The sequence below is a fragment of the Sinocyclocheilus anshuiensis genome, unplaced genomic scaffold (genome assembly GCF_001515605.1).
Source record: "Sinocyclocheilus anshuiensis isolate Anshui unplaced genomic scaffold, SAMN03320099.WGS_v1.1 scaffold680, whole genome shotgun sequence".
NCBI classification, from domain to species: Eukaryota; Metazoa; Chordata; class Actinopteri; order Cypriniformes; family Cyprinidae; genus Sinocyclocheilus; species Sinocyclocheilus anshuiensis.
The window spans coordinates 1,062,889-1,090,610 of NW_015555783.1; the positions used below are offsets into that span (position 1 = coordinate 1,062,889).

Sequence of the window (27,722 nt, forward strand, 5' to 3'; positions counted from 1 at the left end):
TTTATATTAATGTAGTTCTGAATGCACTTTGACTTTGTTCTGTCTGTTGTAGGCCTACTTTATTGAAATTTAGTTCAATATAATTATCGCTATTATCGTACGCTGTGCATACTGAACTATTTTTTTCGCTCTTGTATGGTATATTTTATAGTAACATACATATCAATAATATTACATATCATACTCACTTATTTTTTACCTCGTGTGTTATTTAGACATCATTTCTAAGACAAAAACATCCCATAAATGAATGATTCCTATCAAGTGTAGTGTGAAAAGAGAGCGAGCGTGTTTAGGCAAATCGAGCGACCGCGCTGCGCTGCTTTGAATTTGGCTCTCCAACAGCGCGCATGCGCAATCTGCGGCACGCTGTGCTTCTCTAGAGCAGCTGTTTGGGGGTTGAAATTCCAACATGGCAGAAGCAGTGGTCAGTCTTCCCCACACTAACTTGGAATGGTTTCAAGTCGCTTAACCCGCACGAGCATTCATCAGCGAGCCCGTCGGATCGATGCCGCTCTAACCCGAGAGGTTATCCTGTCATACTAACAGGTAAGAGTTAACCCGGCTATTACCACCGAGATTAGGAATTTAACTGGACTAGAGGAGAGCCTGCCTGCCTTTATCGCAACGCATGTCCAAGTCCATGCATCACCGGGCTGAAATGAAGCGCTCGCGCTGTCTGTATCTAAATGCACAGACTGTGTTTTAATGCGGGATGTGATCGCGCGTGCAGAGGGATGTTAAAGCTCGGGCGGATGAAGTTGGTCTGTAATAGTTGAATATGATTAATTATGTCAGTGTTAGATTTTGCATTGGAAGGTGAGAGTGGGTGGGGTTGAAATTCTTACAAAGTAACTTTCTGCTGCACAAGAAGCGCATTATACACGATTATCGGCTGGAAAAGTTTTTGCAGCTTTTATTTTTCACGTGTCATGCATTTTTAAATACTTGACTTTTAAGCAGAGGAGATTTAAAAAAAAAATTATATATATATATATATAAGTAAACAGTCATGCAATGCATGTGTCCATGAGGAGAATTTCGTTTCTTTTAATCCCAGGGAGGTTTTGCCTCAGCCTGAGAGGAAAACTGACATGAGCTCGCTGTCGTGGTTGTTTTTTTCCTCCTTCCTATCGCTCCCTCTCTCTCCTCCTCCTCTCTCTCTCTCCTCCTCCTCTCACATGTTGTCCAAGAGCTTTTGTTGGTTTTGCCTTCTTAATTATATGCATTTAGGTTAAATGAATACCTGACGAAAAGGCCCCTGGTTTTCTCAGTATAATTCGATAGCTGAGAGGAAAAAGTGGCCGTAAGCAAGCGTTGGAATTCACGTTTTCTTTTCTCCCGTTTTCGCCTTTGAGAAGATGATCACTAGCTCCAGTGTACATGGTACGTTGATTTATTGTTTATATTTTGCCATACACTCTTACAAAGTGTGCTTGTACGTGCACGGTGTGCTTTGTTTAGTCATGAGATGCGTATTCGACTTTCAATAGAGGCATAATATTCACGTAACCTGTTAGATTGTATGTTAATAATGAATTGCTATGCAATTTCAGTCTCATAAAGCACTCCTAATGTATATATCTTTATTTAACTGATGTGTTTTTGAATAAAAGTTGCGTAAATTGGCATACATTGACACGGTAATTATAAGTGTCGCGTGCGATGTGTTTACCTCAGTCGCAGATGTCTGTCAGAACTAAGTTGACACAATGTTAACTTACTGTGTCAAAATGATGACTAGCCACTCTAAGTGAACTTATTTTTCAATTAAATGCGAGGACTTTAAATAATTATTATAATATGTCTTTAAATCATTAATGTTTACTATAATATTTGACTATATACTCTTATGTCATATCCGAGCCCTTTTTCTGATCAAAATTATTGTTTTATATTTGCAGATAGCGCCTTATTTTGTTTTTCTAGGCTATAGTTGTTTTGTCTCGAATTTGTATAAACGTGATTATACTTCGATAAAAATCTTTTAGGTTTGAGCTTATTAGCAGTTCATGGAATTGTTGTTGGTATTTGCATAATTGTATTTACAATAAAACTTCAGTCTGGAGTGATTTACATTCACATTATTCAAAACCTGTTTTTGCAGTACACCCCAAAACAGCTTAAAATGTACTTTATGTAGTAACTCATACAAAGACTTGTTTTATTTTTCAAGTCTATTATGTTATTTAATAGACTAAACCAATCTGAATACACAATTTTTCAAGTCATTTTAAAGGTAAGATTTGCTCTTTTTACATATTCACTTTTTAGTATCAAATGCTAAGCCGGCATAAAGAAGTTACCAGAAGGAATGACTGTATGTGGCCGCATACATTTTTCAGCCTTAATATTAGACTTCATCCATCAGTGGGGTTGTATATTACTACATTTTATGTAGTTCTTGAACACACATTTGCATGAATTTTTGATGTGTGCCCCAGCATTATGCACATTTAGCTATTTTTCTATATGTGTCCTTCCTTCTGCATACTTGTGGATTTTTCTTTCCTTCTTTAGCACGGAGTCTTAGTCCTGCGGATGTTGTCAGACTCGAAAGTTGAGGTCAGGAATTGATCTGTTGAAGGTTACGCCACTGTCATCGCCAACTTGTGCTTGTTTTTTTTGTTTTTTTTTAAGGCAATTGCATGTTGATTTGTTTGAAATGAATTACATTTTCATATTCAAACATTTGGTTCTCACTCTCAACCAATTAAACTAAACAAAAAGCACAATCTCTCATCCATTTTTCATTTCTAACATTAGTAGTTATTTTCTGAAAACCCCTTGCATTTGCATTTTGTTATTTAAAAACAACCAAAATTGCCTGGCGAAGACTGAAGTGTGTTTTCCAAGCCTCTTCAACTCTATCAATAGAAAAATGCACTACATGTTGAGTGATTTCATTACTGTAGAGTGTTTTTTGTGATGTGTTTTAATCAAAGTGGACATTGAGCATGTGTTTTTTCTTTCCTGCAATGAGGTTTAATAAGCCATTAGATGTGTAATGTACTAGTTAGCAGAGGTATATTAACACAACAGGCATCGGTGACTTGATTTAGCTTTGCAGATACGAGTTTGAGGTGTAAATGTTATTAATAAGTATTACTTTAAGCTTTTAATATGATACTGTTTTGACTAAGTGATGTCCTCGAAGTGATTCCTTGTGGGCGCAGCGAGCGGTTGACGTGTGAAAGCGCTGTTATTGTTAACTCGGTCCTGATTTAACCCCAGGCTGGGCTTTATGAGCATGTTAGACGACACGACAGCTTCACACACTCCTGATTGCACGGCACATCAGGTTGCGTGAGCCAGCGTGTGTGCGTGTGAGTCCGCAGGGTTGACATGAAACCTCATGTTGAGTTTTGTGGTGTGCGTTATGACAGATGCTGACCCCTCCCCTTTTCAGCACCCTCTTTGCTTGATGTATCTGGTGTTAACATTCTAGCACAGGACTACAGGCGGATCGCTATATACACAGATCTATGGAAGACGCTCTGATTCGCACGGCTGATGCGGCAATTAGCAGATGCATGCTTGCAATTAGATTGAGGCTTACATTCGAGCAATATTTTGACAATATATATAGTTGTAGTGTTGGCTTTAATGTTCATTAGTTTGTATTCTTGTAACATTTGAATGAATAATTATTTGTATTTAGCTTCATGCACCATGCAGTTAATTGTTTTTAACACATTATTTTTTGGCATTTTTTGCACAAATGTGTTGCATGCAGTATAAACACATTTAGAATTAGACTGCTTTTCTGTTAGGGAAAAAATGAGCATACTGTGCAGTTTCGACATTGTCATGTAGTGAAAATACATCTAAAGGCATGTTGAACCGTTTTTTTTTTTTTTTTCAGTTGTTATGTGATTATTTTACATGCATTGTTAAATAGTCTCATTATTTGAGGTTTTGTACTTTAAAAATTAATTTGCACTAGTAAAGGCAAATATTTTGCAGCATTGTGCATTGCATCGTCTAAACACACACGATAGATAGATAGATAGATAGATAGATAGATAGATAGATTTATAAAATTAGACAGCTTTTCTATTAGAAAAATTTGTTTATTGTGCAGTGCTAATTGGCATGTGGTGAAAATGCATCTAAAACATGTTCAATGCTTTTCCCAATTGTTCTGTACATTATTATTGTTACGTTTTTATATGTACATGATATTTTACAATTTCAGTGTTTTTTGCACTTTAAAATACATTTGTACTAGTGAAGGCAAATCTTTTGCAGCATTGTATTCACTGCATAGCCTGTAAAATATATATGCATCTAAAACAGGCCTATTTATGTTTTGTAATATACAATCGCTTTATTACACATTCATAAAAACTTGCATTCAGTTGGAACAAGATTTTTTGTTGTTGTTGACTTGCTTGTTGGTTTGATGTTTTAATATGGGCAGCAGCACAGCAGCAGCATTGTTCATCAAGGAAACTGAGTTGAATTCTCACATCTGACATGACCAGTCATATCTGTTGTAAATATAATATTTTTCAATATGCATATTTCAATTTCCTTCTATTCAGCTGGTTTACAAATTGCTCTTTTACATATTCATGTGTGGCCATTAACGTTTGGAGGGTGTGTGTGAAATGCACTGTAGTTTTTAAATAGACCATCAGTCATGTACACTAGGCTTGCCGCGATAGACGGTGCTGACGGTGATACCAGTGTTAAGCCGCAACACCGGTTATGTCACTTGCCCACCGCGGCACTGACCCCCACCGTCGTTTTGATTTTTTATAGTAATAAAAATCATTTAGTTCAGTAAAAGAACAGACACTACAATTAAAAACTGAACGCGGCTGCTCAATGCAGCGTGCCGAACGACAGTCGCATCACAGATCAGATATAATTTCTCCAGTGAGGAGAGTGAGTCGAGCTGACTGACAAGAAGAGTGTGGTGAGGTGAGACAGACAAGACGATCGCGGATGATTTAGTTTCGAAACGAGATGCAAAAGCGCCTGTTTGGCAATATTTTGGATTTTGAAAAGCCTGTTGACTTTTGTTTAGGTGGGAAAATTTCCTCACCGTCACAACCCTAATGTACACTGTGAAAAGGATTTGACAGATAACCTAAAACATTTGATCTTGATTTATCTAGGTCAGTTACTATAAGCCAGAATCAAGCTGAACTGGTTAGTTTAGCAAAATGAATAAAAAAAAAACAAAAAACAGATGAGTGAGTTGCATCTATTATATATATATATATATATATGTATGTGTATGTTTATATGTATGTATGTATATGAATGTGTGTGTGTGTGTGTGTGTGTGTGTGTGTACTAATTGTGTGTGTACCTTACTGAGTCTTTTTTTTCTCCTTCATGTGTTTGTATAAGACAAACTCACCATGAAATGTTCCTAAAAGGACCCTAGTAATAACATAGGATGAAGAAACATATTTTTGAATCTGTATTTGAATCTTTAGCAAGTCGTGTACAGGTTAGGGGTGGGTGGTATATGACCAAAAGCTTAGGCCTATATCATGGTATGAATAATTTTAGATCACAGTAACTGTATATATCACAATATAGTTATTTTTGCTTGAAATGCTAAAAAGTAAAATATATATTAAATAGCCATGTGGTTATGCATATGTTTGGATAATCTATTGAATGAAACGAAAGTTACAAACAAAACTCATTTAGAAGTTCATGAACACAAAATATAAAAACAATGTTAATATTGGCATTAGTGTAAAAACGCTTGTAACACTTGAGCTAAAAATCAAAAGAATTAAAAATATTTACTAAAAATATTTCAGACCCTAAATTCTAATTTGTTGAGCTACAATTACAGTATACATTGAAAAATAAATTGGTGTATTTACAGAAATTGCTAAATTCGGCATTGAATTAAACATGAAATTATGAAGCAAAATGACTGAAATAGTTTTTCTTGTAAAATGTATTCCTGTAATCTTTGTTTTGGCTTGGAAAACTCACTTTTTACAGTGTACACAAACCTGTGGCGCACATCAGTAGCTCCGCTGCACATTGTATATTTTCGCATTGCAATTTTTCTTCGTGTAAATAACGTAAAATAGTCCATATATACACTACGGTAGAGCAAAAACTGTAGCATCACACTGCCCGGTATCGGAGATGTCGAAGACCAGCGTTGGCTGAAGACGAAGCCGTCGGTGCGTTAGACGTGTAAGTGGCCCGGGCCTCCTGGGATTGTTTGTATAAATGAGAATGACAGGGTTTATCTCAATCTAATGGTGACAATTAAAGGGAACCTTCAGACTAACTCGGCTCGCTGGCGGATGAGCACCTTGGGGGATCTCGGGGGCCGTTTCAAATTGATGAAACACTCATCCGTACAGACGGATACATTTGTCAGTCTGTGTAACAAATCTTATTCGGTACCCTCTGTCTCCGTTTCAGACAAAAGCCCGGCTCAAATGAAATCAGTAGCGGCTTGTCATCTTTAAGCAAATATGTTAAGCGTCGTCTCGTGTGCTTTTCATCCGAACGCAGAGGAGGACCCCAAGGGAGATGGACGCGTGCAAAACGCAACAAATTTCATTTCCACGCAGGGATCTATCTCTCGCCGTCTCTCTCTCGTGGCATCTGTCTGTGTTATCTTCGTATGATTCGCTGTGCGCTGACAATTCTTTCACTGATCTAAGTTAGAGTGCATTTGGAAGTGGTTGCAGCTGTCTGTTGCTATACTGAGAGATGTTTGCTCTACTGCAAAGATGAAGGACCATGAATCCTTGACATCCCCCTCCCGCTCTTCTCCACCGGCTCATTTAGACACTTTCTGTCTGTCGGCCTCTCTCTACCTCCCTGGTGGTGACTGACAGCATACGGGATGTATGTTTTTTTTTTAATTCACGTGCTGTAGGCCTTCTCTGATTTCTGTTGGCTCTGAAATTATCCTCCAGAGTCGTGCCAGAAGAATGCATCCATATATTATTCTTTAAACGTACTGAATTGCATTTTCCTTTTGTTTGCTTATGTTACTTCATTATTAAATGCTCGTTGTACTTCATGCATTCGTAATGATTGCGTCGATCGTGGCCGGGATTCTCTCTATTGTGCACCGTAGCACAAAGCAAAAAATTCAAGGTGGTAAATGTTGAGATAACACACAAAAAGACTATCAGATGATGTAAAAGATGTGGTGGTTCGTCGTAAACCTGAATGGAGGTGAAGTGCCCTCATCTGTCACGAGTTTATCGGCCTCTCCATGAGGCGAATCTACAAATGAGGACTTAAACGCGCCACACGTATTGATTTGCAGAATGCTTGATTTGATTCATTTAGCGCGCCGTGGGTTATTTTTAGTTGATAATCGTGTAAGAAAAGACACTGAAAGGTGTTTGTCTCAATGTCTTTCCTCTTTCGTCGGAGTCACGCTGGTTGGTTCCATGTAAATTTGCTGTTTTTAACATTTGTCAGGACGGTTTGATCTGTACTTAGCCGGCGATGTGATCTGATCAATGGAGCGCCGCTGCGTAACCGTGATTGACAGTCAGCAGTGAGGACGCCAGCGGATTCCCATTCATTATGATACGTCGGCAGCCACCGCTCTCTCAGACACACAAACACACTCGCTCGGTACAACAACCAAAACAAAACGAAAACAAAACTGTTACTCTAGCTCTGTTTTAGTAGGTTTCACTCTGTAAGGATGTATGATAACATAAAACATATTGTTTTGTTATAGAAGATCATTGCTTTTGTTCAGAGCAGAATTGGTTTGGGGGAGAAATGCATGATTTCTCTTGTTTGTAGAGTTCAGGTTAGACTGTTATATAGTTAAAAAAAAATCTCAAAATATTTTCTTACATTTTTGATGGAATTAGATTTTTTTATATTTATGCATTTGCCCTGCAATGGATTATAAGAGATTTATTTATTTAGTCTTCATTTCAGTCATTTAAGTTGTAGTTTGATGTCAGAAGTTAAATGCAAGAACGATCTAGATAATCAAGCTTTTCCACAGTTTTTTACTGAATGAACACTAGGAAGGATGATAGTTAATTAGGCCTATTTTAATTTATGTGCACCAGTATAACTTTACATTTTAAAGCAATAAATAAGCCACAAGACTTCTATGAACATTAAGCATCATCACCAATAAATTGTTGAATCAAAGTCATAATTGATTCATTGAAACAGTTTGAGCTGAACTGAAGTGAAATTAAGAATCCAGTTAAAACAACCAATTTTTCTTTACTGTTTCTTTACTGTTCACTTATATTTTTGTAATTTTTATAATCATATATTTAAAAAAAAAATGTAATCCACGAAAAACACTTCTGTAAACATTAAACAGAATTGCAAATGAATTGTTGAGTCAGACTTTGAATCAGTTCTTTGAAACCAGGCTAGTTAAAATAACCAGTGTTTTCTTTACTGAATGAACACCAAGGATTATAGTTAATTGTTGAATCAGAGTTTGAATCACTGAATTGAACAGTTTGAACTGAATCACTGAACTCGAATCACTGAATAAACGAATCAGCTCTAATGTAGGGCTGTGCAATTAATCGCATGCGATTGTCAAGTGCATCTTGTCAGTAAATCCGGTTCCGTGATTGGTAGTAAATCGCCATCACCTGCTTTCAGATGGAGCGGCATTTAATACACAGAGCCGTAGTTCACTGACAAGCTAGGAAACATCGCGTTCATAATCGAATGCGATTCATCTGCGATTATGAACGCGATATTGCCTAGCTTGTCAGTGAACTACGGGTCTGTGTAGTAAATGCCGCTAATGTTATTTAAATCAGAGACAAACTATTAAAACTATAATAAAATCACTGCAGCTATTAACCCACTCAGCCATAATTCAGGTATATTTCAGAGAATCCATGCAAACATGCTTCTCTATATTTTGTTTAACCCACCACAGAGCTGAGGAAAAATGCAAAAGCTCTTTTTGTGTTTCACGTACAAGTTAATGCAGCGCCGCCTTTCAAACAAACGATGTGGATTATTAGAACGGAACATAAGCGACTCTTTCTTCCTTTCTTTTTTCTGCCATTTCAAACAATGAGTCAGAGCTTTTGTTTTCGCCGTCCCTGGTCACTAAAGCTGTCTGGATACATAAAGCGAAGTGGCAGTGCTCTGCCTGCTGGGGAGTGGTTGCGAACTCTCAATCCCCTGGTGGGAAAAACCAGTTTTAGCAGCAGAACTGTTAATCTAGGCAGCGCGCAGATTCTCCTGCGTTCCCACATTTGCTTGAGTAATTATCATACCCCCAGTGGCAAGGAGAGAGACATCGCCTTAAATCACTGATGTCTTCATTACTCTGTTTACATTTTAATTAGACATACTAAACTTTTTGATTTTTAATGGGCTTTGCAGAACAAGACACGTTCTCTTCTTTAGTCGGAGATGTGCCGAGAGCGAACCTTGCACCTCGCCATGAAAGACAATCTGCACTTTTCTGAATATTTAACGTGCGACAATAATTATTTCTGCTCCGACCTTTGATGCGATACTTTCTGGTTTTGAAGCGCAGCCTACTTTTGATGCATCGCAAGTATTGTGAGTTGCAGGTAGCTTTGACGTCTTGTTTTGGTCTGAATTGGCGGCTGGTTGGTGGTTTTGGTGCCAAGAGTTGTTTTGGTGATAAAAGCTTGGCCGTTTTAATGAAAGGCACTTTATTTGCTCAGATGCTTGGTATTCAAAGTCCTTAGATGCATTTTTGTTGCTGTGCTCGGTATAAATTGTGCATTTGAATAAATGTTAATCACAAAGTCACGGAAAAACTGATGTCACCCGGGCTTAGAATAGCAGGGGCACACAAGAATTGTCCACACCTTCCTTCCAACCGAGAAATACATCCTTTATCATTGAACAACCTTGAGAAATGAGACGAGCAATTTCAGTCCCACTTCAAGATGTTCTGTTGTGTGTTCAGAGAGGGTTTCTATGCCTGCTGAAGTGTCTGTAAATGCATAAAGATAAGAAACATTAGAGAAATGAATATGACTAAGAAAGAAACTGTCATTGAATTGAAGCAAAAAGAAGAGTAGGACAAATGTTTTATTTTTTTCTTTCTGTTTAGCCTGAGATGCTGTGTATGCAACAAGTTTGCTGTTGACTGCATGCTCACACTCCAAGGCTTTAGCCGACACACAATGCATTAGGTTTTTTAGTGTCTTTTATAAAAAATTATATGTAATATCCTTGAATTTGCTTGCTCTAAAATTTCGGAGGGTTTTAACTGATGTAAAGCACAAAAGCGGTTCGTCCCTATTATTACAGCCGTGACGGGAAAGCCTCCCCGGGTCATTCTCATAGGCATCACTTTCTTTTATTGTAGGGTGCTAAAATCCCTTTCTTTAATTCATTTATTTGATGTTTCGTGACATTTAAATTCATGTGAATTTCCCCTAAGCCGGGGAAAACATGGCGAGTGGAGATTTGAAGCTCGACTTGGAGAGGGAATTATATCATCTAATGAGAACATAAAATTGTAATTAATGTCTTGAAATTAGCCTCTGAGAAAAAAAAAAGAACATGTCCATTGATATGCATGGCAGAAAACATTCAGCGACTTGAATGTGAGAGCCAATATTTTGGCTGTTTCTTTTTCTTTTTTCCTTCGCCTGTCTTCTGTGCCTGTGAACGGAAGAATGAAAAAAATCCTTCAGGAATGATGAATTGAGTTATCACGTTCAGCAGCTAATTGTCTCAAATTGATATTTTGATGTACTGCTAAAGATCACATAAAAGCAGTCAGATCTTAATTAGGCTGATGATCATGGGGAGACGTGAGCTATCGTGCCGACGCCGCGCTCTCTGTGCACTAACTTCCCGGCGCTCTATTCGGCCTCGGCGGAGCGCGGCTGGCTGACAGGTTGGCGGTGTGCCAAGGATTGATAGGAGGAACCTTGAGTGTGGTGGAGAGGAGCTGTGTGAGGCCTGCCGGCAGGAGCGGACGCAGATGGGAAAAGTGCTGTGGAGGTTTGAGGCGTCAGGCCTTAGGAAGGACACTCGTTTGTGCATTGCAGTCATACCGAAGCTTGCTGGCTTTAGGGGGTTAAGATTTAGGGTGGGCGGTTGTACAAAATCTTATATGATGCTATCAGTCATTTTCATGTCCTGGTTATAGTTTTTGCAGGAAATGCAACACAAATTATTTATATAGTTATACACAAATTATCTATATATTTATATAGGCTGAGAGTTTTTTTTTCTCCTGCACTGATCCAGAAATCTCCATTTCAGCAGCACTTGCATACAACAAACTTTAGTATTATTTTCTAGTTTTATCTATTTTCTGAAGGTTTTTAAGGTATCATTCACCTGATATATATTTGACATTTATGCCTGTTTTTTTTCCAGCTGTTGACACTATTGTCTGATTTATGGAGTGATGAAAAGAGAAATCCAAAGCATTTTAACTCTGTCAACAAAATAAATAGAAAACTGTCAAACTTGGCTTTATTCAGTGTTTAAATTTCTGTTCTGGAAATTAATGCAAATTAGCATGTTTAAATATGCACATGAGGCATTATTTAATGAAATATTACTTTTCAGACAACCTATAATACAAAACAATTATCTTAATTCACTGTGATTAGTCAGCTGGGGAAAGTATAGTGACATCTGTTAGTTAAAAATTTTACCCTGTTCACCTGTAAGTAGATAAATAGCCAGACTTAACATGCATTTGCTGTAAATGTTTTGTTACTTTTGCTAAAAATTATTTTGGTTTGGATCCATCAAAAAAAAAAAAAAAGCCATAAGTGCAACTTCATAATTGACACTTAACAGTTAATAACAAAGGAAAAAATATAAAAATAACAGTAATAAAATGTATAGTTCTCACTCTAAATTCTGATTTGGTTCATTGTGTTGATGCAAAAATTTGGTTGCATATGAATTGAATTATATTTAAATTCTGCAGGTTGTGTCATTGAACCCTAAATAATAGGTAGTACTGCATAAAATGTATTGCAAAATCTGCAAAATCATTTCTGCCATTGTACGTAAAGAATGTATTTATAAATGAAATTGCAATACTACATATTATAATAATTAATAGAATCTTGGAATCTTTCATGAAAAGGCTAAGATTCTGTTGAATTTGTGGTTAACACTTTAGTTTAGGGACCAGTTCTCACTATTAACTATTTGCTTACTAGCATGCTTATTACTACCATATTGACTGTGTTTATTATTATTTAAAAAGCACATATTAATGCCTTATTCTGCATGACCATATTTTAGATCACTTAATCCACCCCATATCTAAACTTAACTATCTTTGTAAAAATAAGCAGCAAATTAAGAGTTTGTTAAAGTCCACCTGTGGTGAAAATCAAGTTTATGTTGTTTATTTGTCTATGTGGTGTTTTTGTATTTTCTCCTTAAAACTGTAGTTTCCCAAAGGCAGTCACAGAAACGCAGTTTGAAACAGACTTTTTTTGCTACGTCACAAAATTCAATAACCAATCGAGTCAAGGTATCCTATCCTTAGCATATCATGAACTGTGCTGCAAAGCAGAGGGTCTAGTGAGAAGGCAGCCAGGTTAATCCGGTAACAGTTATATATTTTTTCTGTAGATGTTTAGCTAACTGTTAAAGGGGTCATATGATGTTGCTAAAAAGAACATTATTTTGTGTATTTGGTGTAATGAAATGTGTTTATGATTTCCCGCATTGACATCCGCACGTCACACGTGTATGATCGCCGGCGCGATTTGGAATCACAAACTTGGCTGCATTTGAGTCTTCAAGGCATTTTGAGGATAAACATCATCAAGTAAGTAAATTTAACGAATGTTACAGTATCCACTGTAGTTGTCCGCTAGTAAAAACAGTTTTATCAGTCATTATCCATGTACGAACCAGCGCAAACAGATAATGTTACCTCACGAAGTTAGCCATCAGTCTCCTTGCTTACATTGAGCATACCAGCTTATTTCTGGTTCAAACACATATGGCTTAACCAATATTTCCTCTTGCCATTGCCATTGTATGGCGTTTACTACAGTTCAGTTAGTGGATCAGGAGGCGCTGGCTGGCGTATGACTGAGTGGAGGCGGGGCTCATTTGCATATTCATAGATCTGCGTATAGTAAATGAGGCAAGGGTGTAGAGTTGCATTCAAGCTGTTTTAAGGCATGAGAAATTTGTTTTCACAAGAAAAAACATTTAAATATGTCATTTTGATGATCAAAGATGAGTTTTAAAGGATAATGTTTGACTACAGGGTGACTTTAAGCTTTTTTGAGGAGTTTGGCGGTATAAAGCAAGCATATGGCTTAATTAAACCAATATTTCCTCTTGCCATTGCCATTGTATCAGGTTTACTACAGTTCAATTAGTGGATCAGGAGGAGCTGGCTCATGGCTGGCTGGTGTGTGACTGAGTGGAGGCGAGGCTAATTTGCGTATTCATAGATCCGCGTATAGTAAATGAGGCAAGGGTGTAGAGTTGCATTCAAGCTATTTTAAGGCATGAGAAAATTATTTTCACAAGAAAAAACATTTAATTGTCATTTTGATGATCAAAGATGAGTTTTAAAGGATAACATTTTGGACTACGGGGGACTTTAAGGCAAAAGTCTTAGTTAATAGTGGGAATTAGTCCCCAGACTAAAGTGTGACCAAGTTGTGTGTTTATAGGTTAGGAACGCTAACAGCTATTCACAAAACAATTCCCTGCAGACTGACTTAATGAGCTGTTGCATAATCTTGGATCACTTAAACAGACTGGACAGCTGCCTGGAGAGGTCCATCATGTCCGGGATCTCCATTAGGAGTGGGTTTGAGGTAGTAAAGCCACCAGAATGCGCGGCCGGTCATCTTTAGCCGGGCTGTACGAGCGCTGGCTGCTGAGGTGGCAGGCTGGCTGTGCTAATGATGGGTGCTAATGTAATTAGCTCATCCCAGCAGTCTGCAGAGCTGCGCTTTTCAGCTGTCACGCTCACCAGCTCACCGCTGACCCCGGCTCACCCCAGCCTTTCACGGCCTACCTCTCTCTCATAGGCATTACCCTGCATTTAGTGCCCTGAAGGGCTGACAGCCTTGCCATTTGTTAATTTTTGGCTCCAAAACCTGTGTGCATTTTCTTGTTAAAGTCAATGAGAGATCTAAATTGACCTATTTACTTTCTTAATGGACATGCCTGCATGATTCATTGGCTCACACGCTCCAAATAATATTCTTTGTTATATTTTATCAATGTTATATATTGATGCTTATGAAATTTTTGGCAGCCGTCCCAAAATTTGCATGTTTTCAATCCCTCTTTTCCAACTAACTGATACTATTCTGGTACATATCAACCACTTTTTGCAATCCAGCAAATTTAGAATGAATAACATCTAATTCTACTAAACATTAATTGAATGTCCGGTTTTCTTATATTTGATAAGTTCTCAATTGATGCTTATGAAATTACTTTCTTTTTCAGCTGACGTCACACATCTTTGATACTTTTTCAACCCCTCTTTTCCAACTACCTGATACTAATTTTTTGCAATTAATATTTTAATATTTTATATTTTGCTTTCACTTAAAAACATGTGAAATCGCAAAATAACATGGATAGTCAGACCATTTATTTGCTGTGAATGTTTTGTTAAATTTGCCAAGAATTATTTTGGTTTGGTTCCATCAACATTAACGAGAGATGAAAACCAAAAGATCTTTATACTTAACACTTACAAGTTAAGACCAAAAAATAAATAAAAATAAAAGTATGAACTGGGTAGTCCTTACTTTAAATTCTGAATTGGTGAATTGATTGCACAAATGTAATTGCACATGAATTTAATTATTTATAATTTTTGCAAGTAGCATGGTTGATCCATAAGCAGCTAAACGAAATGTTTAAATATATATACTGTAAAAAGGTATTGCAAAACCTCTGTTGACATTTCTGACCTTTTATGCTGTCAACTTTTTCAACACCTCTCTTCTAAATACTTGACTACCATTTATTGTGATCCAGTCAATTTCACATAATCAGACTCAACTCTACATTTTCTAATTGAGTATCCTGTTTTCACTCTGAAATATGTGGGATTACAAAAGCTAAATGGATTGAGCACAGCATTTGATTTTGAGTTTCAAGGAAAAGCCGCTCTTTGCATCCCACGTATATCACTTTTATATAACATGCTGTAGTTCATTTTATATTCTTTTATACTGTATAGCCTTTACTTTTTTAACATGAAATATATGTATTTTTATCATCAAAGCATCAATACTTTAGGAAAGTGGAGGCATAGCACAATCAGAACTGAAAATGTAAATGTATAACTTGAATGCAATGGATAAAAGCCTCTGCCAAATGCATAAATGTAAGCATATATAATTGATTATATATTGCTATCATTCTCAGCTTTCCCAAAGTATTGATGTTTATCGATTATTTCAATCATTTTATGCTATTGCGTATACATTAACCGCAAAATAACGGCGCATCTGCTGAAACGCCCATAAATTATTAACCTGCAAATTAGCATAAAAGGACATCACTGAATCTGCTGGTGGCATGGATTGTGTGAAGTGCCCTTCATTCATGCCCTTCAACATAAATAATTATGGACTAGATGTAAATTTCATGAATTTAATTGTAGAAATTGTATTGTATGCTAATGTATATGTTAATACTGAGGTAAGACACAAACGTTAAGCTGTCCACTGCTTAGACATCCAAGTTTTTAAGTGAGCACTCTTTAACATGAGCGTGAAGATCAAATCAAGCATATTATAAGCAGAACAAGATCAAACTGTAGTTGTTTTTAATTGTATTTTCAGTGGTGTAATTGCTACTAAACAAAGGACTTCCCTTTTGTGCTTTAGTTGATTAATATGTGGAACGTTTAGTGTTTAGAGGCCTAGCAGGAGTGGATTATAATGATCATTCCCTTGGGCTTAGGCTCAGTTTTATTTTTTAGGATGTCTGAACAACCCCCCCCTCTCCATAATGAGATTCCCATATGAACCGCCACATTTCCACAGAGAGTTTTGCAGATCATCTCTGTCATTTGTTTGTGTAAAGCTGATGTTCACAGCTCCCACTTTCTTAGTTCTTGTTAAATGCTTTAAAAATATTTTTTTATTAAAATATCCAAAAACCGCTAGAACAGTGTTATATATTTTGCTGACTTGTGTACTTACATTTTGTTTATTTTGAATACGCGCCCTCTAGCGGTGAAAATGAATATTGTGCCTTTAATTATTTTGAGCGATGACCAATATGATGTCATATATTGTAAATCTATGTTGTTTTTTCCCATTGTTTTAAAATTATTCGCATGAAACTTCCCATCTTGATGGTGATTTAGGACGTAAAGAAGTAAAATTAGACATGGGAAATTTTATGTGCAATAGAAAAGATTGTTGATTAACATTCTAGTACTTTTGTATATTCTGTGTATATATTTTGCTTTTTCCTTACATACATTTGGTGACATTGTGCTAATCTGTTGTTTTAAAAGAGTTTATAGTGAATTTTAAGATCTTGAATTTTACATGATTTACATTTAACGTAAAATTGTTCATCAACATTTACGCGATAAGATTGGTAACAGTTAAATATTTTATAACACAGCATAGAAAGATTATTGTTTGAATAGTGTATGAATTGTTTATATATATATATATATATATAATTATTATTTTTATATATTTTTTTTTTTTGCATACAGTATCTGCCAAATCTAACTGATATTGTTAATTTGAGATGTTGAAATTTGAGAAATTACCATTTTTTATCTCTGCAAAGCCATTTAAGTCCTTATCACTGCATTAGAAAAATATTTATTAATTATTCAGATATTTTATTTTAATATGCACAAAGATGTCAAATCTAGGTGAGCCGTCCCCTTTAAGAGACGGGTTGCTATGTAAAGCATGTTTAGGATCTGGCCTATTTGACGATCCCTTTAAATGTCCACATGGAATTGCGTTAATTTAAAAGAGAAAGAGCTCATATAAAGTTCAGCATCATCCTTGAGCTTTATGAGGGCTGGCACCTCTTTTGTGTTCATTATCGTGAAATCACCTCAGGGAGGAATGTTGACTTTTCACCATCCAGAATAGCTGCTAATGTGCTGTGTAACACTCTCGTGTGCGACCATAGACAGCGGTGCTGCTCTTTACTGAGGAAATAGCAGTGGTTCGAGCGCTGGTCACTAGGCTTGTACAAGCACTCGAGTACTTGGAAATGGCAGCAATGATCGATTGTGAAATTATTGATTACATTGCTTGATTTGTTTTATGTGTATGTTATTAGTAGTAGTAATAATAGTGATGTGTTTGTCTTAAAACATTTTGCACAAATTGAGGTCTAGTGAAAATGATACATAAACATGTATTTTTTTATTTTGTCTTAATTTTGGGTTGTCTTTACTGGCTGCATGTAAAAACAAACATGATTCATGAACAAATGACTCTTACGAACCAAAAAGATGGGTTCTGTTGCAATGTTTTTGTCAATTAAAGATGAAAAATATAAAATTTAGTTTAGCTTTGTTTGTAGTTAAAACCAGCTGTAGATTCAAAACCAGATTTTTGTTAAAAACGATGCATGTTTTGTACGACACGTTTTTGCACTCAAAGACAGCTGGATGGAGTACCGTTGAATGAAACGCAGAGTCTTGGACTTGCTTTTAAAAGTAATTTTTGACTTTAATTGTTTTTAAAGCTATTTTTATCTTGACAAGTCATCTTAAAACTGCCACATTAATGCTGCCAGATGCTGAGAAAGATATCCATCTAACTCTCATCTGCAGTGAAATTAAAGTCAAATTTCAAGTCAAATGTATTTACAATAGACATTGTTTCAAAGCAGCTTTACAGAAAATCATGAAGTTTATGTATATAATATCTTCATGACTTTATAGCCACATTTATCGGATTAGAGCTGGGTGATGATAGTTACATTTTGCGATTATATAAACAATCAAGCAGTTGAGATTATAGTATCTATTACAAGTATATTGTATGTATTACGGCTGGGCGGTATATCGAGTTTGTACGATATATAGATATTTTCTTTAAGCGATTCGATATGAGGCAATACCGTTTATATCGATATACAGTAGTTTGATATGAGCGCATCTGAAAATATAGCGGAGGACACAGACTGAGCTGCTGCGGAGAAAGTGCATAATCCAATTTGTTCTAAACATGTGACAAGCTTCATATTAAGGCCTTTAAAAACTGCTAAGACATGGTTTATAGTTTCGTTTCACATATTAGTTTAAGCAGCTCGGCCCGTCATATGCTCTGACAGAAAGGCTGCTTTGTGCCGCTGACAGAGACACTAGAGGCTACTCGCGCTGTTTAATGTGTTTGAGATGTGCTGTCTTCCTGAATGCATAACTTACATTTCACAGGTATATTCTCCATCTGTAAATCTTAGAAAGTCATGGAAATATTTCCATTTTTCTGTCAGAAGTGCATGAGCCGTCTGCTTTGGGGTTCTATGCTAAACTTCAGTGAACGAGCGCCGCCGCGCGCATGTGCGCCAAACAGTCAAGCTCAATTAAATAGGAGCGCAATAATTCTGACTAAAATATATATTTCGCTGAAATATTTGTAGTTGGACAATAAATGTGACGTAGAATTTTAAACCTACAAGTAAGTCTATTTTTATGATAGCACTGACTGTAAAGTGACTACACACAACTCTGCTTTTGTTCTCATTTATTTTTATTTTTAGTTTAGTGAATTTAACTTCCGCTTTAATAGCCTTATTTTTGTTTTTAGTTTGCAATGTTAGAATGAAATGTGATTTTAACCTTTTTTGCACATAATATAAAGGCTTACATGGTTACATTCACTTTATTTGTTTTCATAGCCTTTAATATGTATTGTTTTGTTGGACAACATTGAGCGGTAAGTGAAATACATACTGTATATATTAAATAAATACAGATATTTTAAAATCCAAATGCAAAAAAACCGAAAATACAGAGATATATACCGTATATCGCAAATCGGCCAAAAAATACAGAGATATGAATTTTTGCCCATATCGCCCAGCCCTAGTATGTATACCCTAAACAAGTATATTGTATGTATGCAAATAAAGTTGAAAATACTTGTATATCCAACTGTATATAAACAGCTGGTGAAATTATTTTGGAATGAAATAAAAATAAGCCAGATGAGATTTGCTGTATATATCGCTCTGTGAATAAACTGCATATAAAGTTGGATCTGATATTTAATTGATTTAATTGTTGTTAAAAATTTAATTGATTTGTCTTATCAATTTTCAATTAATAGCATTCAACAGACAGTGCACCAGATTCACCCTGAGTCATGTTAATGTTGATCTTTTTGAACAAAAACCTGTGATAAACTCGTTAAAAATGAATGTTGCATGCATGCATTAATGTTTACTTTAGATACAAGCAAAAGTAGAGTATAAGTACTTTAGAGTAAAATGGGAAATATTGCACAGTTCACACAGTAACCATTTTATAATTTGAAATTTAAAGTGCAAATTCAAAAGTATTGTTGGAAATGTTCTTTCAATCTGTATTTTCTATACCTACTGTATAATAATATCAAAGCATAATCTATTAAAATGCTTTTGTATTACCATTTATAAATGGAGGAAACTACATTTATAGGTATTTAGGAAGTATATATTTATGTAAAATTGATATTTACATTGCAGTAAAAAATGTGTCTTTCTGTATTTGCAATGATTAATTATTAATCAATTAATTGATTATTAATTTGAATGAAAATCAATAATGAAAATCTCTAATTTTCATTCATCTCTCACATATATATATATATATATATATATATATATATATATATATTTATGTCGAGAAGATGCATTACATCTTTTGCATTTGTTTTTTCTTTTTTCTTTCTTTCCTGTTTTGTTCCAGTCTGTCTGGCACATACAGGCATTGTTTTTTTTCATTCTATACCCTGACGAAATTTCTTCCATATTTTAATGCTCCCCAAAGCCTTTCGCCTCTTTGTTTCCATTATTCATTCCAAAAAATTCTGCATTTGGAGGCCGGGAGGGGGGTTGAAAAATAATTTTGTGTCTGACGAAATGTATGTGGAGCTAAGTCAGCGCTTTATGCAAAAACTATGCTTTATGCAACCGTGGGGTTGTGTAGGAGGCCTGAGCATCGCAGGCTTTGTGTGTGTGTGTGTGTTGTGGAGGGAGAGAAACGGAGAACAAATCTGTGTGTGTGTGTGGGCCTGTCATGCTGTCACCAAGGCCTAATGTCTCTCCCGAGGGGTACCTGGAGGAGAGCCGTACCCACCCAGTCAGCCTTTAGCTGGGGCGCGCGGTGACACTGCCTTCCCACGGAGACTGGAGGTGTCACTGTATGTATGTAAACCAGTGACAGATGACTGGAGACATGCAGACTGGAGAGACCAGTCACCGAGAGAGCGAGAGAAAAAAACTGCTTTTCTTTCATCTCTCCTCCACAGCTCAGACACGGATGAATAAAACAACAACAGAGCCTTTGCGTTTGTGAGACATCCTCACGTTTATCTACAGCATTAGACAAAGACATTGTTTATTTCAAGGGTGTCTTTAGAGCTAAATGTTGCTAACGCTAGAGTTGGGAATTGAGAAGCTGTCCATTTTTTGCTTTAAATTGTGGAAACGAAGGATTTTTTCATGACATTCAATTTCCTTAACACTTCTTGAACATTGGCGTTCTTCCACCAGCAGCGCCATGGTGTTTTAGCTGAGCTGTGAATGTGATGAGAGAAAGCAAACAAACTAAAGAATACAAAGTTGGTCGATAGAAAATCATTCTATTGTTTGCATGCAGTAATATACAGTGCAACCAGTGTTGTCGATTTGCAAATGAAGGACTTGGTCAAAATGACTCACGATCTGGTTTAAATCGCCGTGAACCGCTATGTGGAATAACTTATTTATTTGTATTTATTTGATACCTTTTATTTTGATATTTTACCTTTATAAAGTCTACTGTGTCGTATGATACACACATTTCTAAGGCCTTTAAATGAAACCTGGCTGAAAAACCTGTTGCACACAATCTATGTCTGCTGTCATCTGATTGATAGTTTAGACTATTTTTTAGCAACTAAAAGCCCTTTAGTATAATTGTGCAAACATCCACCTTCAGGTTGTGCTTTGTGTCTTTTTGCTGTGAAATCTTTACAGATTTTTATAAAGTATATGCAATAATAACTTTTATATTGTTGTAATATTTCAGGATGAACACATCCTGGTTTACTTGATTATCCATACATATTTTTTTTTAGAAAAATCCTGTTCAAGTGTATAAGATGCGATCAAGTTTATTTGTTCATCTCTCAATCATCATTGTATTGCATTGCATGGTGTTTTGATTATAAAACTAATCATTTAAATATCATCTTACTAAGACATATTATTGGGAGATATGGAGTGACGACTGATAATTTATATGCATTTTATGCAAGTAGTCTGTTCATAAAGATGTCAGAATCAGAATTTCATCTTACTTTTTGTCCATAAATATCAGCATCTGCACCAAATTGCATATTTTTGCTCAGTTTGGGCCTCTGAATAAAATTGAGCTGTTTTTCCCCACATATTAACCTATATCATACTATATGAGAAATAAAAGCTTGATTTATCAAATAAGATCCAAAACTTAAAACACATTTTTAAAAAAAGGTAAATTTCAATAAACTGAAGGTTCAATAAACTGTTCTATTTCCAAAAAATAAACAAATAAATAAATAAATATTTCATATGACAAGCTTTACAAGGGTAATGTTTACAAGGATTTATATGTAAGTTTGAAATAAATAAATCATAAATAATAGGGGTATGTGTGTGTGTGTGTGTATATATATATATATATATATATATATATATATATACAAAATGGCTAATATTTGCAACATCAACAGTAATTTATTATTTACATTACATTGCAGTACCACAGTGTCAAGTTTAAATAGTATGCTAAAAAAAACCAAATAAATAGAAACAAGATTTTAGTGATATTAGTTGTCCTTTTTGGGGGCGGTGCTGTCATTAATGGGATCATTAAAAGCAACTGGAATCGTTAAATTCCTTGCGCTTCCCTTCCCTGTTCCCGCTGATGAAGGTTTAGGTAGTGCACTCGTCAGGAAAGGGCACGGCCGGTGATTGCAAACGATTGAGGATTTGCCGAGCAGGAGCCTTGGGCAGCTTTTCTAGGTCAGAGGTCACGCAGGTCAGTGTTGCACATCGCAGCCTCGCTGCAACCCCGTCTATGGAAATCCAACCTGCAACATCATGCCGCGGCGCATTCCAGCCGTAATCTTGAGCTGGAGTCTTTAACCTGAGCGTTTAGGAAATCCGGGAATGCTCTCAGCTGTCGTAATTTCATGCCTTTCACAGATGGAGAAAGAGACTCTTGAGGCGATAGTATTGTACTCATGCAAAGAGGCGTCTAAAAGAGCCAGCTGTGTTGTGATATTACACGACTCTATCGTTTTTGTATGCTTCAATTTCCTCTTTAACATTCATAAAGGAAGCTCACAGTCACATCTGCTCGTGTTTGGCGCGGAACGGAGAGAAGAGGCTGTGCTGTCAACCAGCTCTCGACTGCAGCTACCGCTCACCCGCTGATTAAAGATGCCGCTTGGAAAGAAAGCGGGAGTTTTCCTTCTCTTTTAACATTGTTTTGTAGTAGCACACTGACCCGTAGCTTTTTGTTACTCTAAGAACTCACAGCCAAAAACGGTGTAGCCATATTTTAGATCAGCGCCCACATGCTGGAAGTAGTTTTGAGATAAATTGTTTGTCTTTTGCAGAGTTGTTTATAAAGCATTTTCACGTTTCCTCACCAAACGGCACTTTCTCAGACTGGGGTGTCTGAAGCTGGCACAGCAACAACAGATTAATAACAGACGGGTTGTTTTACTGCAGAGAGGTGCTGTGGAAAAGAAAATTCTGAACGCTGTTCAAGGACAAGTTTTGAACTCATCTTGCAATAGTGAAAAATCACAATGAGGAAAAAAGTCATACAATTCTAGATGAAGAGGCCATGTTATATTAACATGTATGTGTGTGTGTGTGTGTATATATGTATATGTGTATGTATGTGTGTATGTATATGTGTAATAAATATATATATATATATATATATATATATTAGGGCTGTGTATCACCAGCAAAATTCTAATATATTTAAAAAAAGAATTTACATTGCTGGTACGTTATCATTGCACAAATTAACACACTCTCTACGATTAAACAAAAAAAAAATTAGAAGAGTTCTAAACTAATGCGCTGTCTTCTGTATCTAATGCACACACACGCTCAGTCACTCACACAGATCACGTTGTGGCCGCACTCAGACATTCAGGAACGAACTTTTTAGCGCTGCCCCACAATTTTATCAACTAAATAGCTTAATCGCTCATGAGCTACATTATCTTTCTCAACAAGGAGCTGGTAACATCATTGTTTCTAAAGGAATTAACCTTGTTGTAGCCTATATATTATGCTCTATTCATATTCATCGCACTTTTCTACTCCATTTTAAACTTAGTTCTTGTATTCAAATTAAGTGCGGTCCGCTGCTGCACACGTGCCACAGTATGTAAGGGCCAGCTGTATCGATACTCGTATCGTCAAATCTCTGTGACGATACATCGTCGAATCGATGTATCGAACACAGCACTAATATATATATATGTGTGTGTGTGTGTGTGTACACACACAGAATTTATCTTGTATTCAGAAACCGGTTTTGAGTTTAACCAAGCAAATTTATTTTATTTTTTGTTTGTCTCTATATATTTTTTTTTAATTTAATTGTATGTTATTGGTCTAATGCGTTGTTTATAAATTATTATAAGCACTTTTACATTTAATTTTTACCGATTAACTTGACAAAGTAAAATACAGACAAAAATAAGTGTAATACGGTATAGAATAAAATTATAAACAACAGATTAGCAGACATTATACAAAAGTAAAAATGTTTTTTTATTTCAATGCTATAAATATATTCCATTGTTTGTAAATTACTTCCTTTTTAACTTTTTGGGTTTTTTATTGACATTATAAACTATTAACATTATTTAATTTTACAATGAATACTTTTTTGTTTGTATTTTCATATACAATTTTACTTTTCTCCTTACATTTTCTTACACAGTTTTGCTTAAATAATTTGACTTGTGTTTTCACTATAATAATTATGTATAATTGATTAGACATACTTTTTAAATGTTTTTTGACACTGAATTTTGGGGGGAAAATAAACAGAATTTAGGAAAAAATAAAACTGATTTCAGTGGACGCTGTGCTTGCATCATCTGTTTCACACACAAAAAGCTTCCTGATATTTCTGTCAATGAGCATAATCAACAAAATATTAGTGATAAAGGGATATGGCAATTTACATCAAAACTTAATTTCTGGTTTGCCGGAAGAAGCATTACTTTTGCAAACCCTTGCAAGAAACCTTGTAAATTTTACACTGATATATCTGGTACATACTCAATCTCATATTTTACTTTTTCAGAAGATTTATTTATGTGAACAGAACGCTCTGTCGTTGCTCAAGAGTGAATCTTGTTCATGATGTCTCCATGTTCCTGCTCTGAGCTTGTTATATTTTCCAGCATCTAAAGCACCTGCTATTCTTAGTTTCACACCATGCAAAAAAAGAAAAGAAAAGAAAAAAAAAAAAAGCTATTCACATTTGCGCAGTGACTGACCTCAGGTTGTGTATATTGAAGAGTGGGATTTGTTCTTTAATAGAATTGTATCTAATTAATTAGCTTTTAATTGGAAGAATACAGAACATGCAAATGCAGCACATTCAGATGCAATCGTTACTTAACTGCATAAATAATTGTACATTCATTTGCGTTTAATGGAAGGTGGCGACTCTTAAAGGATTGTTGTCATTTAACCGGTGACTGGTGATCAGAGCAGCTCTTTCGCTTTACTCTGCCAAAAACACTCTCACTCACGTCAAGGACTCGTTATACTCTGAGAATTAAGTGAATGTTGCACACTAGAGTTTACACTTGTAGCTATTGATTTCAATGAGAATAGCACGCCACAAGGGAAGCTGAGGGAAAATGCAAGGGTTTGCAAAAGTAATGCTCTATTTTACAGCCAAAAATTAAGTTTGTAAGCAAATATTGGACAATATTCAACAGAAATTCTGTGTTGTCTGTTATTTTTTTCTGGATTCTGGATTCTGTGTTTGATTTTAATTTTATTATCAAAAAAAAAAAAAACCTTTAGCAGTTTTTAAAAATTTTATTTTTATTTTTTGGCAAACAAAGTGCAGCACAAGCGAGTTTTATTGTATAAAAAAATTAAACATTTCTACCATACAATAGTGAAATTCTTCTGTCATAATTTCTTCAAGTTAAACCAAACTTTTAATTTGGCGGGTTGCAGTGAAGACCTTTGAGTTTCTTTGTGTGTCTTACACTAGTTTATCATAGTTATCAAATGAAATGAAGTAACTTTCAGAGCAGCTCTGGAGATGAAGTTTATGTCTTCAAGTCCTCATATAGTGAGTTTTACATAATTAGTTTTTCTTTCAATGTAGTTGGAACAACATTTGGGAATATTGATAGTCTATCGAGTGATTTTAAATTGGAAATCTGCTTCTCCAAGTGCTTATTCTTCAACATATCTTAGTCAATTATCACTTCTGTCCTTCAAATCTCTGTTACCGGCTCATGTTTTTAATTTACTGCCATTAAGATCCGCCAGTCATCCGCCTGTTAATCTGCATGACTGTGGTTATGGGTTATTTGGACAGAAAAAAGAACTACTGTAACGAGGCTTTCTATTTGCAATCCTTCGCAGACGTGTAAAGGAAAACTGTGGTTGATCAGAGGCTTGCTGGAAATGTCAATTCAATATTCCGCCACTTAGATCCTCAGTATTCCTGTCAAACGGCTTTTACAGCTGGCAGCCATGATCGGAGTGCAGCACCAAATGCGCACCGACGCTGCCTTTATAGCTCTTAAATAGAGTTAAAAGTGGTGTGCAAATGAAAGCTATTAATATTTATTAAAACTGCGTAAGGTTAAAAGCAGCCTCTCAACGTGTTGCATTCGGCCGTTTGATTAATCGCTGTGTTGATGGTCTTCACATCCACGACATTGAAGGTGCATCGATTCTTGTCCTGTCACATTGGCCCGTGGAACTGAAAAGGCAGGGAACTTTCATGGATGTTGCACACAATCCTGTTTCCACATGCTTGATGCACATTCAGCATCTCTTGAGGAGAATTTTTTTTTTTATTCAGAACTGGTTTCATTTTTAGTGTTGACTACCTGTTGAAGTGAAATCAGTCGCTGTCTGTGTGAATAGAGCATTAAACCTGTCTTACGTGCTTGCTTTCTACTTAGTGTTTTAGCTGTGTGCGGAGGTAAACAAACTTTTAAGTGCGTGATGCATTGCTTGTGACCTAAAATGCCTGTGTAAATGCACCTTTTCATGCATTATGCCACTTTTGTTTTGCCTTCACATAATGACTCCTTTAAAAAAATATATAAAAAAAAAATGAAGAAATCGGATAAATTCAACAAATAATACATTTAGAATTTGTGTTATGGAAAGTATCTAGTTAAACAAGAATCATACAGTCTAAAAAGTCAAATTTATGCAAGAGTTGTAAATGGACTGTTTTAGAAGTGATGTCAGTTGAAGCTCATGTGAATTGCTGGCGATCAGCGTTTTGTCTTATTTCCAACTTGGTGTTTTATTTGCAATGCACTAAAGTAAACAATTTTTTAGGTGTGTTATGCATTGCTTGTGACCTAAAAAGCTTGTGTAAATGCACCTCCTATATGCCACTTTTGCTTTGCCTTCACAGTGGAATGATTCATTTTAGATTTATTAATTACATATGTAGTGCACATAAAAAAACATCAATAATAGGGATGTAACGATTAACCGCGAGCCGATTGAAAATCGATTCAAATATTACAAATCGCGATTCATTTAGGTGTAGGAGTTTATATGAATGTATGTCTGAGGGGAACTTACTGTCTTTAGAAAAGTTTAGATGGTATTTTTTACGTTACGCCGACACTTCAGTTTCAGAAGTGACATCAGCTTGTGATTTGCTTGTATTATATACAACTTATTTGCTTGCATTATTTACAACTTTTGAGTGTGTTGCATAGTTTCCGGTTAGCTAACGATCCAGTGTAAATGCACTTTTTCATGCATATATGCTTCTTTTGATTTGCCTTCACAGGGTAATGATTCCTTTTTAGATTTTTTTTTGGTTTGCATATTTTGAGCACATGGAAAATAACAAACAAACAAAAAACATTAGCTGAAGAAATAAGTTGATTATTTTTTGCAACTGAAAAAACTCCAAGAAGCTAAATCCAAGAAAATACAGTTCATTTTTAACATAACACATTTATTTGTAAAGCAATTTTTTCTGTTTTAATGTAACAAATTAACAAAATTTAGTGAGGTTTAAGCTTAAAACAAGCAAATTCTGTAATAATTTGAAATATATTCTTCTATATTTATTTTTGTTAAACAAGTTTCAAATTCAAATTATTTGTTGCTTTATATGAACAATTTGTACAGTTCTTGTTTATTAAGGTCTAGTCAGTTTGAATTATCATCTGATCACTGAGGCTAGTTGTTTGTGATGACAACAACCTGAAGGTGTTAAAACACGGCACACATATGCGTTTTTAGACACCCTGACTGATACGCTGGAAAAATTCATGTGATCTTTTCCGACCCGAACCAGAGCCGTC

General features: G+C 35.7%; 1 protein-coding gene across 1 annotated transcript in view; it reads left to right on the plus strand.

Moving 5' to 3' along the window:
• Positions 1–411: 411 nt before the first annotated feature.
• Positions 412–27,722, plus strand: part of LOC107674765 (fidgetin-like) — a 72,428-nt gene continuing 45,117 nt past the window's right edge. The window contains exon 1 of the mRNA XM_016468858.1: positions 412–549. The gene's annotated coding sequence lies outside the window, so the exon portion shown is untranslated. The remainder of the gene's footprint in view (positions 550–27,722) is intronic.